Below are 12,832 nucleotides of genomic sequence, written 5' to 3'. Positions count from 1 at the left end.
CTACAACAAAAGGAGGAAACTGATGCAGAATAAGGTGAAGTCCCAAGACTGGAAAAACTCCCTTATCTGCCTCAACAAAAAGTTGAGATCCCTCATCAAATTTTCTAAAGCTAGCTATGAAAACTGAATTGCAGCAGATAGCAAAGACAACCACAAGGCCTTCTATAGTTATGTAAACAATCTCCACGGCAATACCCAGATTTGCTCTGAGCTATTGCACAGTGATATCTTCTATACCAAGCCAACATATATTGCCAATATACTGGCTGACAGATTCAGTGCCAACTTTACCCCTCCCCCTCCAAAGGACCAATCATAGTACCAGTAGATTGCCAGGCACCCAGTATTACTGCTGCATAGGTTAAAACAGCACTGTCTAAGGCCAAGAATACATCTTCTATGGGACCTGACAATGCCCCTGGCTGTGTTCTACATGAACTACAGAGTGAAATGGCACCTCACCTATATGCCCTGTTCAATCACAGCCTCACCTCAGGCTTTGTCCCTACCAAATGGCGCACTGCTACAGTCATCCCTCTCCATAAAGGAGGAGCGACTACAGACTCTGGGAACTATCACCCCATTAGCCTGACAAGTCTGATATGCAAAGCTATGGAACACATCATCATGGACCTAATAAACAAGGATATAGGGAATCTCCAAACTCTGAATCCCACACAGTTTGGTTTTGTGAAGGGTAGATCATGGCTGCTCAACTTGGTCGACCTCTTTGAGTCAGTCACTAGAGGTGTGGATGAAGGCAAGGTGGTTCATACAGCCTACCTTAATCTGGCCAAGGCCTCTGATACCATTCCCCACTCAGGAATCATAGAAAAACTCACTAAGCTAGGCATCAACCCCTATATCACTAGGTAAGTTGCAAAGTTGCTCACAGATAGAAGCTACAGTGTAAAAATAGCTGACTCCAAGTCAGACTGCCGACCAGTCACGAGTGGAGTTCCACAGGGATCGGTCCTGGGTCCTCTCCTGTTTGGTATCTACTTCTCAGAAGTCCAGGCCAACACGAAGGGACTCTGGCTGACAAAGTTTGCAGACAATTGCAAGTTGGGAGCCATTATTAACTCCCCAAGTGATGTTGACATCCTACAGAAAGGCCTCACTGAGACCAGTGACTGGTGTCAGAACCATGGCCTTAAGCTCAATGCCAAAAAATGTGTCGTCATCCCCTTTGGGAAAAACCCAGTTCCCATTAATTACTACATCAATGGTAGTCCATTGAACACAGAAGGAATCATAAGAGATCTGGGAACACATGTCAACAGCAACCTCTCTTTTGACCACCACATTGCCACTGTGGTCAGAAAGTCCTTCTATGCAGCACATCTCATTACTAAGGGTTTTGCATCCAGGAAGAAAGAGGTCATTGTCTCCCTCTACTCTTCTCTCATTAGGCCAATCATTGAGGACAATGCCCCATTTGGCATGTACCTCACTAGACACCTGCAACAACTGGAAAGGCCGCAAAAGTACCTCACTAAGAGGATCCTAGGCCTTAAACACTTGTCCTATAAGGACAGACTCAAAAAACTCCAACTATTCTGTCTCATATCACCTACTTAGAGGCGATCTTTGTTTGACTTACAAAGCCATCCCTGACCCAGCTCTGTTAGAAACGCTACATCTAAAGAAATCCCAATCCCTCCACATCACACGCTCCAGAGACCTCAACCTCATTACCACAATTAACAGAACGTGCTGAAGGGACAGATTCATAACCCAGAGACTGCCCATGCTATGGAATAGACTCCCATACATGTCAAACAGAGTACCTCACTAGCCCTCTTCAAGAGAAATCTTGATGAGTGGATGGGAAATAGAAAATTCACCCCAGGATTACTCCAGTGGCTCTACTCAAAAGAGGCACTCGGAACTAAGGTCGGGTGGCACGATGCCAGGGTAATCCTATGGACTAGGCTTGTAAAGGCTCCAGGGCCATTAGCTTAGTACACACCTATGAACCTATGAATCTCAATGATGGATGGAAGAATGCATTATCAACAGGTAGCATGGTCATCTTGCATGCATTCAAACCATCCTAAGATCAAGACGGGCATGGAGAGGTACAAGTACAGCAGGGAATAACATCTATTTTTAAACAGTTTTACCTGTTTGGGGTATCCCTGTTTAAATTTGGGGATGACCACACGCAACTTTACTGCATATATAAGTAATCCTTGCCCCCCTCCCCAGCTCCCCAACATTAACAGGACAGCTCCACTTACATGTGGAACTTGCTGAGCCTCGCTTTCCACCATGCATTGCCTGCAGTTCCAATTCTTTCTTAAAGGTAGAGCTGTTACATTGCTGAAACTGCCCACAGTCTTCTGTGGGCTACTCCATTGCTTCAGGGTTTTACTGTACATTGGCATGCTTTGTCAATGTAAAAGTCTCAGGAGTTTTGGCACTGCAAGTCCAATTCCCTTTCTGGAGTCATGCATGCAGCACTAAATGAGAACTGGAGGAGTCCTTGGTTTTGGAAATGCACATGGAGGAACTGCTTGGCATAGTATGCCACCCCACAGCCAAACTCTTTTGGAATCCTACAACAGGCATTGTCCTGATTCACAACAGTGACCATACTATTCAACAACTCTTTTGATTGTTTGTTAATGACACCTGTGCTTTCCATTATCATTGGTCCCATCTTACTACTCCTGTCAACTGCTGGCACTTTCACACCTGTATTACTGGTATTGCACCTGCACTACTGCCTTAGCAAACTAACTCTGCCTTTAAATGAATTAGCATAATGGTATAAGAATTTTTATGGCTTTGTACAACATTCAAGATTACTTTATGACTACATGAATGTTCCTGTACACTCATATGCTGTTCTTGTATACTAAACATTAGGCCATTTGTTAAGCAATTCATCTTCCTGATTCAATGCCACTAGTTGAAAAGGATTTTATACTTTCTATTTTATATTTACATATCAACAGCTTCTGACCCAGTGGATTTACCTGATGTCCCAAATAAGTCAAAACGTGTTTTATGTTCAGTTTCTTTCAGCTCCAGTGCTTTCAAAAGTACTTTCTAACAAAATATTACATCTGTTACCCATGCATAGTTTAAGTTCAACATTTCATTTATTAATTCTGACAGTTTATTCCCAACAGTCATGTTAAACATATGGCTGTTTATTCTGATACACTACCACTTCATACTCTTGTTTCAAAAGACTGAACTCATTCCATTTTAATTTGGTCTACAAACAATTTGTTTTCATGTTCCATCTCAATAACATAAAACATTCTTTGAAATATGATTATTTTTTTCTCTAACACATTTTTTCAAAATGGTTCTGTCTACCATCATTTCTACAAATAATTTTTCTTTTTGTCCTGCACACCAAGTGCATGAGGCCTAAATTTCAGCTGTGCTACATGTCCTGTGTACAGCATGGCACCTTTTCATCTTCACTACTGTTATTGCTCATTTTCACTTTATGCTTCATTTTTGCTTTATTATTTGACTAACAGTTCTGTCTTACACACATATCCATTCTAAACAGCTTCAAAGTGGTTCTGCCAAACTATCTTATGACTCAGGAAAGGGAATCAGGATACTGCCATTCTCAGCAACGGTGCATAATTACCTCAAGTAAGGACATTGGTGAGAGGTAGAAGGAGATACCTGAGTAACCCCTTAAAATAGCATGCCTTATTCATTTTGAGAAAGCAGTGCCAGAAGCAGTGGAACTGGATACATTTTATTAAATAAGTCACTGTGGTGACTAAACATGTCAACTATGGCAAGGCTGTGTTAGTAAATGAGACTTTACATAAGTTCTAAAGAAGCTGGACATTGTTGGTATGTCATGACTAGCATCCCGTTTCGATGAACTGGGGCATCGATTCCTGTTTTCAAAAATGGGGGCAGGAGCATATTTTTCAGTTATCAGATTTCTCAGCTTTCCTGGAAAAGTGTATGCCAGAATGCTTGAAAGGAGACTTTGTCCGACAATCAAGTCTTTGTTTTAGGAGGACCTATGCAGAGTCCCTTCTGACTGCAGAAGAATGCATCAATTCTTTTCCTTGCAGGGATATTGAGATGGCCATAAGAGTTTGATAAAAGTATTCAGTGGACATAAAGAGGCAGACAGCCATGTACCCAGGCATGTCTTTTGATAACATTTACAACAGTACAGAATATCAAGATCACTGCTATATACCATCCAATCCCAATTTTTGTAGAGGGAGTGTTGTGCCTGGATTTTCAGTTTTATTTGAATATGTTGAAGACAGGTACTGGACTCCACCAAGCATGTACCTGTCTTCCCTTCCTATATTTTATATTCAAATATCTTGGTAAGAACACAGGAAGACTTATAAATTGATTCAGGTTTGCTTCAGATGCCACTTTTGGTAGAGACTAAGGATTAATTCTCAAGAAAGCTCTATCTTTGTGGAAAATGAAATAAAGAGGTTTACAAGGTAAGGCCTACAACTCTGAAATTTTCTTTGCCTATGTAACTCCCACCAAAAATATAGTCTTCCTAGAAAAAACTTTATATCTGCTGTAGATGCTAGCTCAAATTTTTTTTTCAATGCCTGCAACATGATAGCAATGTCCCAAGTTGAAACCAGTCCTTAACTAGGGGTCTCAAAAGAAAGGTTCCTTTGAAAATGCCTTAGAAATCCTTAAAGAAGAAATAGTCCTCAGGTTTTGACCTACATGAAAATTAGAAATTGCTGCCAGCTGTACTTTGATGGTTTAGAAGCTAGCCCCATTATTAAACAACTCCAACATACAGTCTAAAATGGATTGGAGAGGGCCTAAAAATGGATCCACTCCTTTGGAGGAAGCACATATGGTAAACATCCTCCACTTATTAAAGTAAACTTTCCCTCTACTAGGTTTTTGGGAACAACCTAAGATTTAAATAACTGAAGTAGACAGCCTGGTATATCTGGCTAACCTTAGAAATGAGGGAACTATGAGGTTAACTTCAGACTTTCTAAGTCCCAGTGAGGTTGACTGGACAAATGGATAAGGAGGTTTGTACTTGGGTCCAGCACCCAGGGCAGGTAAACTGGATGAGGCCAAAAGAAGGGGTACCAAATTTCCTAGGGCCATTAGGGGGCAATGAGGATTACCTTGGCCTTGCACCTTCTGGCTTTCTGAAGAAACAATGAGATCAAGTTAAAGAGGGAAAGGCATAAAAAAGACCTTGTGGCCAGTTGTGCACTACAATGTCCCTTGGTGATTGACACTGTGTAGGGATGAGGGCAAAGTAATTTCTGCACTTGCTGCTTAAGTACAAGGTGAAAGTAAAACAGCAAGATTGACCCCACTGACAGAAAACTTGCATTGCCACTGCTTGATTGAGAGACCACTCATGACGTAGAAAGACAGACCTGCTCAGTTTGTGGGCTAGTACACTGGAAGCCCCCAGGATATGCATTGTGATTAGAAAGCAATGGGAAGTCATCAGCCATTGCAACCCTCTCATGGTTTCCCAGCAAAAAGGGTAAGCTCAAGTTCCCCACTGTTTACTGATGTACCAGACTAAGAAACACCAAAAACTAGTATGCTAGGACAAGCCAAGGAAATGGAGACTCCGCAGAAAATACTTTAATGAAATCTGTACAGCACAGACTATGTACCAGACTACCATCGTGTTGTCTGACTGAACCAAAATCACACCCTCGGGAAGTGAGTCCTATAAAGCCTGCAACACTAGGATTACTGTCCTCATCTCCAAAACACTGATGTGAATTCTGGCCTCTGTCATTGACCATGAAGCTTGAACTGTCTTCCCTTTGAAATGCCCACCACCAGAAGAGAAGTGTTCATGGTTATTGTTGCTGCTGGGGCTGGAAAGGAGAAGGGATGATCTCCTGACACTATGAGGGAGGTCAACCACCAGATGATGTTTTCAGCAAACTGATATAAGGCAGATCAGGGCTTGAAGTGTGGATGATCCAGTTGTGACCACTGTACCACAAGGGTCCACTGCAGAATTCTCATGTAATACCGCGCATGCAGAACTAGTGTGATAGCAGTGGCCATGAAGCCCAAAAGCTGAAGAACAAATCTTGCTGGAGGACAAAGGTGGTAAAGGCTCTCTAAAGCTATCTGATGTAGGGAGAGTAACCTAGAAGGGGAAAGTTAGACAGTTTGAGAGACTGTGCTCAGGTGGCAACCAATAAATTGTATCTGTTGTATCAGCAATAGATGACTCTTGAGGAGGTTGATTGTCATTCCCAGCTGCAGGGCAAAATGAAGCAAGAAGTTCCAGCAATGTTGGGGGCTGGTATAATGGTCAAGGTGCTAACCTGATAGACACAAGGTACAGGGTCTGATTCCCACCTTTGAAAGGGAAATTGGTAAGGCCTAAAATGGAAAATCCAAGAAACGGCCAGCACTCCATATGAGAGAATCAGTAAATCTTTAATGAATCAACAGTTTCAAACCATATTTATGTAAAAATTACACTAAAAATAAAATAAACAGACTAGTTTCGGCCCTTGGCCTTCCTCAGTGTGTTCAAATGTTATCTCATAAGGAGTGCTTGCCATTTTTTGGATTTTGCTTCACTGAAGTGTTTTGGCTATTTGCACTTGCCGTATGGGTGGAAGCTTGGTGTTGGTTGAAGGCCTAAAATGGCCCACAAGGGCAGCTCACTTAGTACTTACGTATGAACCTATGAATCTCTGATTGGGGCAGTAAGCAAGATAAGGGCACACCACAAAAACTAAACATAGGAGAACAACAGCAGTGAAGAATAACATAGAAGAATAACAGAGTTATTCTATCCAATAAGGCAGAAAAAATCACTTATCTACACAAAGTGGTCAGACCCCCTTGTATTCCACGTCCTACCGGTTCAAACAGGAAACAATTTCTGAGTTATTCTAAAGAAAGGAGGGAGTTATGGGTAAGGGGAGGATTAAGAGCCCTTAATCAAAGCTCTGGCAAGAGCCAAGTTAGGATCTGATCAGATCTGACAACAGAAAGGTTGAATGGAATGAAAACAAACAACACTGGATATGTGTGTGTGTGTGTGTGTGTGTGTGTGTGTGTGTGTGTGTGTGTGTGTGTGTGTGTGTGTGTGTGTGTGTGTGTGTGTGTGTGTGTGTGTGTGTGTGTGTGTGTGTATTGTGTATATATATATATATATATATATATATATATATATATATATATATATATATAAAATCTATTACTTTAAAGTGAAAATTCATTTATGGAAAGAAGTGATATCCATTTCACTCCTCAAATGAGACAGTACCATCTTCATCATTAACTAACAACTCATATTTCTACTCACTTATTTTTCATTTATTTTACACCTGTTAACTAGCTAATGACCAGGTGTAATAATGCTTTTCCCCTTACCTAGCAAAATTACTGGATTCCACTGTTGTATTATAGCTGTATTATAACAAAGAATAGAAGCAGTAGGAGCCACGAGCCACAGGAACAGACTTTATTGAATCCAATAGCACTAAAATCCACGAAGAAATGCTGAACTACTTCTCCGAGTTTTTCATCACAAATGTAACTGAAGTTACATTTGTGACGAAAAACACAGAGAAGTAGTTCAGCGTTTCTTGGTGGATTTTAGTGCTATTGGATTCAATAAAGTCTGTTCCTGTGGCTCGTGGCTCCTACTGCTTCTATTCTTTGTTGTAGTCAAGTTGTTTCATTTGAGGCACTGTTTCTTCCATTCCGTTGTTTGGTCATAGCTGTATTATACCTGAAAAAGCATGTGAAAGGTGTTGGCCTCGTGCACAGTGAAGAAAATGGATTCATGCCTGGTTAAAGTACCTGCACTAATGCAATGTACAGAAATGTGGACCAGAACAATACAGCCATGGCCTTTTACTCAATATTGCATCTGTACTGCAGAAAGAAGCATGTGAATGTGGGTTTAAGACAAAATCAAATGCAAGGTTTGTCAGCTAAACTGAACAATTAATACCTCTCTAAACACAGACCACTTTTTTGGTGTATCCCAGGAGTCTGTTCTAGGATACCTTCCTTTTTTCTATTAACTGTATCAATTTATTCACCATTTACAATTCTAAACCTATATGCCACTCACTCAGTATAGTGATGATCTGGCTTTGTTTAGCTCTGACCATTCTCTACTTCTAGTGAACAACCTGGGAAAAGAAGACCCTGTAATCACTAATTGATTGCTCCAGCAGAAAGTATTCAATAATGACTTCAGTTACCAAAACAATGCTGGATGGTACTCATGTCAGTCTTGTTCCCTCTTCCCAGCAAACAGCTATCTTTACATTATACCATGTTTCTGAAACAGTGTCTAAGTTTAGGTATTTATATTTTAGGCTATATCCCTACTTGCATTCTTTAAACAAGTGGACTAAATCAAATGTAAATAAGGAGAAAGCAGCCTTTATTATAGTATGCATCATTTTCCCAGAATTAAGATCTGGCCTTCTTCACCTGAAGGCTGAATAGTTTATGCTTTATTCATCCTGACATCCTTTCCTTCTGCTATCCCCTGTATCAAGCTACAAAATTTGCAAAACAATGCATACTGCAATATTCAACTGTTGACACACCTGCAGCATCACTGCAGCAGTACAGTTAAGGGTAACTGTTTGCCCATTAGTGAGCATTCACGTGTCTTTACTTCCTATCATACAAAACTAGCACTTGTTAAGTACTGCCCTCCTCTCACCTGTATGAGCTCAGACAGGCTGCCGAGTTCTTGATCCTTCCCTCTCAATTTTCTTTGTATTGCATTATACCAAGCAGCAAAGCTTTCATCATAGCATTTGATAAACTTTAAAATGAATGACTTCCCACTGCTATAAGCTCTCTATAACTTCCCTTTCTGCAGAACAAAAGGCATACTTAAAAGGTGCACCACTGTACCTACTTTAGAGGTATAAGATAAAACCCTTCCTGAGCCACCAATTTCTAAGCATGCTATTATTCTGAAACAATATGTGATTGTACATTATATAGTTGTACTACTTGTATTGTGTCTATATTTATTTTGCATTTTCTGGGTCAAGAATAAAAAGATGCTCTGAAATGCACAAATAAATAAATATATATATATATATATATATATATATATATATATATATATATATATATATATATATATATCTGTAGAGCTCATCACCGCTACATTACTGAAAAATAAATAAATACATTTGTGATAGAAAGCTAACAAAAAAGAAGTTATGTACTCACCATAATGTTCCATCTGTGTTGTTGCCTCTCATTTGCTCTTCAACCTAGGGGTTTCGGATCAGGGCATCTGATCCGACTCGGCTACATTCCAAATTTCCAGGCTCTGTCATATGAGCTCCTCCCCTACCCATAATGCTCCTCTCCTCTAGATCCCTCAGATCAAGTTTGCTGAACTATGTTATATCATATAATCATAATAACATACAAGTAGAAAGGAATCACCTAAAGACAATAGGACCAGTCAGAAATGAATACTTCAGGGGGATGGAGGAAGGGAAGGTTGAAGAGCAAATGAGAGGCTACAACAGAGGTGGAACATTATGGTGAGTACATAACTTCTTTATCTGATGTTGTTGCCTTCATTTGCTCTTCAACCTATAGGACAGAGTCGACAGCTACAGAAGAACTTGGGTGGCCCTCAAGGATGGATATTCCAGAGCACAGCAGAACCAAAGGATACTCTGTTCCTGGAAATAATGTCTAGTTTGTAATGCAAAATAAAGGTATGACGGTTTGACCAAGTAGCAGCTGCACAAATTTCATCAATGGGAAGTTTTGACCAGAAGGCTGAAGAGGTGAAAACCGACCTAATAGAATGGGCTTTAATGTGACATGGTAAAGGGATGCCCTTTGTGGAATAAGCAAGTTTAATGCAACTAGTAATCCAATGAGCCAGGGTAACCTTGGAAACTGGTTTACCCAACTTGGACTTAGAAAAGGAAATGAAAAGTTGGTCAGATTTACTCAAACGTTTGGTTCTATCCAAATAGAAACAAAGTTGTCTATGTACTTTCTATGAAGCAGATACTCTTCTCTTTTTTGAAAATTAGGGAATAATACAGGCAGATTGATAACTTGGTTTATCTCACTACATTCGAGTGATGCCTCCAGGTGCATCTGCAGTTAACTCCTAATGACACCTCTAGGCGTCAAATATTGCTAGTTTGTATTTGCATCAATAATTCCAAAACCATGCTAATGTACAAGGTTTTAAAAGATTTCATCTTAAAGCTTACACGATGACAAACTCAACTGCATTAATATTAGACCTCTGTCTTGTGCAGGTAAAAAGATATTAACTGTAGTTTTTATTATATTAATTTATATAGATATAATGTTCACATTTTTCTAAATATCTCAGCAACCAAGTAACACAGACAGAACTCCATAGGCTCATAGGAAAGCTCTCAGCTAGATGAATGAAATGCTTCTGACAGTATATGTGTAACTTGAGTAGCTGCTGAGAGACTGTAAGTAGTTTACAAAATATTACAAATGTAATAGTTACTGTGTTTACTGTGACTTATAAAATTTGGTTTAAGACCTAGAACCTAAAGAATACTACCACTATAAAATAGTTTGCCATTAATATTTCTTTCATAACCCCTATGGTTCCAGAAATATGAACATTTGTTTGAAATGTGAGGACATAATTTGATTCTGTCAAAAGGCTCAGGCAGCACCCATTGGAAGTTACAGTGCAAACTTCCTGAGCTCCACTGGAGTGAATGAAATATTATGTTAGCATCAGAAGTGACCTTGGGCAGAAAGGAAGGGTTACTGTGTAAAGTAACTCTGTCCTTGTGAAAAATCAAATATGGAGGCTTGCACAACAAAGCCTGCAATTCAGATACTCTTTTGGATGAAATAATGTCTACCAACAAGATGGTTGTCCAGGTCAGAAACTTTAAATCTACCTTAGCTGAAGGTTCAAAGGGGGATGAGACTAAAGCCTGTAAAACTAAGGTGAGGTCCCAGGGCAGGACATGCTCCTTAATAGGAGGACGAAGGAGAAAGGTACCTTTTAAAAAGGCCTTGCACAATTTGGATGAAGCTAGCCAGAAAGATTTTTCCCCCAAATGAAAATTGAAAATGGCCACCAGGTGTACTTTCACCAGTGAAAACTAGCTTCACTATGAAAAATATATGCCGGGATGTCCCACACAGCAGGAACTGGAGCTGTAAAGGGATCTAGATTGTCGTGATGAGCCCAAATGGAGAATCTCTTCTATTTTCTGTTGTATAACTTCCTACTGGATGGTTTGTGTGCCACAATCAAAATTTTTCTAACTGGGGAAGAAAGCCTGGGAGTTCAAGCCATCATTGGAAGTGGAGTAACCAAGTGGTTAGTTTAAGGTTCAGAAGATCCGGATGGAAGTGTCCCATGGGATTGGACAACAGATCTGGAGAGGCGTTCAGAGTCCAAGTTGGACAAACTAGTTGAGACCAAAGGAAGGGAAACCAGACTTGTCAGGGTCAAAAGGGGGTAATGAGGATCACTTTCGCTTTAACCTCTGAGCTTTTTTCAGAAATTTGTGAATTAATGGAAGAGGAGGATAGGCATAGAGCAGACGGGGGGGGGGGGGGCAAGCATGGACTAGAGCATCTCTTGGTGACTGTCCCTGAGGAAGGATCAGGGCAAAAAACTCACTGCCCTTGTTGTTGGAGGGAGACACAAAAAGATCGCAACAAGGTTGACTCCATCTCTGGAATATCTATTTGCCACTGAAGGATTCAGAGACCACTCATGAGGCATCAGAATGGTCCTGCTGAGCCTGTCTGACAGGATGTTCAGGATGTTTGACTTTCCTGGAATGTGCATTGCTATGAGAAAGCAGTTGTAAGAAATCACTCATTCCACAGCCTCATGACCTCTCAACACAAGGTGTAAGACCTGGTTCCTCCTTGTTTGTTGATGTACCAGACCACTGACATGCTGTCTGTCTGAATAGCAACAGTTCCCATGGGAAGAGAGGAAAGAAGGGCTTGCAACGCAAGAAGCACCACTGTCATCTCCAGAATGTTTATATGTAAGTTGGTCTCTAAGGGGGACAATGTGCCTTGGACTGTCTGTACCAGATAATGCCCCCCCACCTGAGTTGGGATGCATCCTTGGTCACAGCAGCTATGGAAGTGGGTAGGATGATCACGCTGCCCTGGAGAAGCTCCTCTGACTGGATCCACCATAGGAGAGAATGTTTGCATGACTGTGAAATTCTGATTGGGTAATTTAATGGGTAGAGCAGGTGAGTCCATTGTACTGCTAAGGTCCATTGAAATACCCTCATGTGAAGGTGAGCTAACAGTACCAGGGTGATTGTGGCTGCCATGGACCCCAAAGTCCTTAGGACAAGACTTGCTGGGGGGGGGATGTCCATTTTCTTCTTCACATGAGCCCTCAAGGTGGAAATTCTGTCCAGAAGAAGGGCTAGAGAACGGATGGTGTCCAGACAGGCTCCGATTAATTCTATGACTTGGACATGTTGAACATGAGACTTTTTCAGATTGACAGAGATGCCCAATGCCGAGTCTAGGTGGGATAGGAGTTTCTGACTTCTAGAAGTTGATGCCAGGTGGGAGCATTTAGGAGCCAATAGTCTAGGTATGGAAACACCTGAAAACCTTGCAGTCTCAGGTAAGCTGCCACGACTGCCATAAATTTGGTGAACACCCTGGAGACTGTGGTGAGACCAAAGGGCAGTACAATGAACTGATAACGATTGTCTCCTAGCCAGATGTGGAGGAACCTTCTGGAGTGACAGTTCAGATTGCTGTGATAGTATGCGTCCTGAAGGTCTATAGAGCATATCCAGTCTTCCTTCTGCATAAAGTGCAGAATGGACTGTAT

The 12,832-nt window shown here is 40.9% G+C and overlaps 1 protein-coding gene across 1 annotated transcript in view; it reads right to left on the bottom strand.

The window, feature by feature from the left end:
* Positions 1-12,832, bottom strand: part of LOC122788627 (calcium-activated potassium channel subunit alpha-1-like) — a 1,046,967-nt gene that overhangs the window by 115,001 nt on the left and 919,134 nt on the right. The window lies entirely within an intron of this gene.

The sequence above is a fragment of the Protopterus annectens genome, chromosome 14.part0 (assembly GCF_019279795.1).
Source record: "Protopterus annectens isolate FY-2018-M chromosome 14.part0, PAN1.0, whole genome shotgun sequence".
Lineage (NCBI taxonomy): Eukaryota > Metazoa > Chordata > Ceratodontiformes > Protopteridae > Protopterus > Protopterus annectens.
Note: the sequence above shows the minus strand (reverse complement) of the source record. Positions and strands in the feature narration are given on the sequence as shown.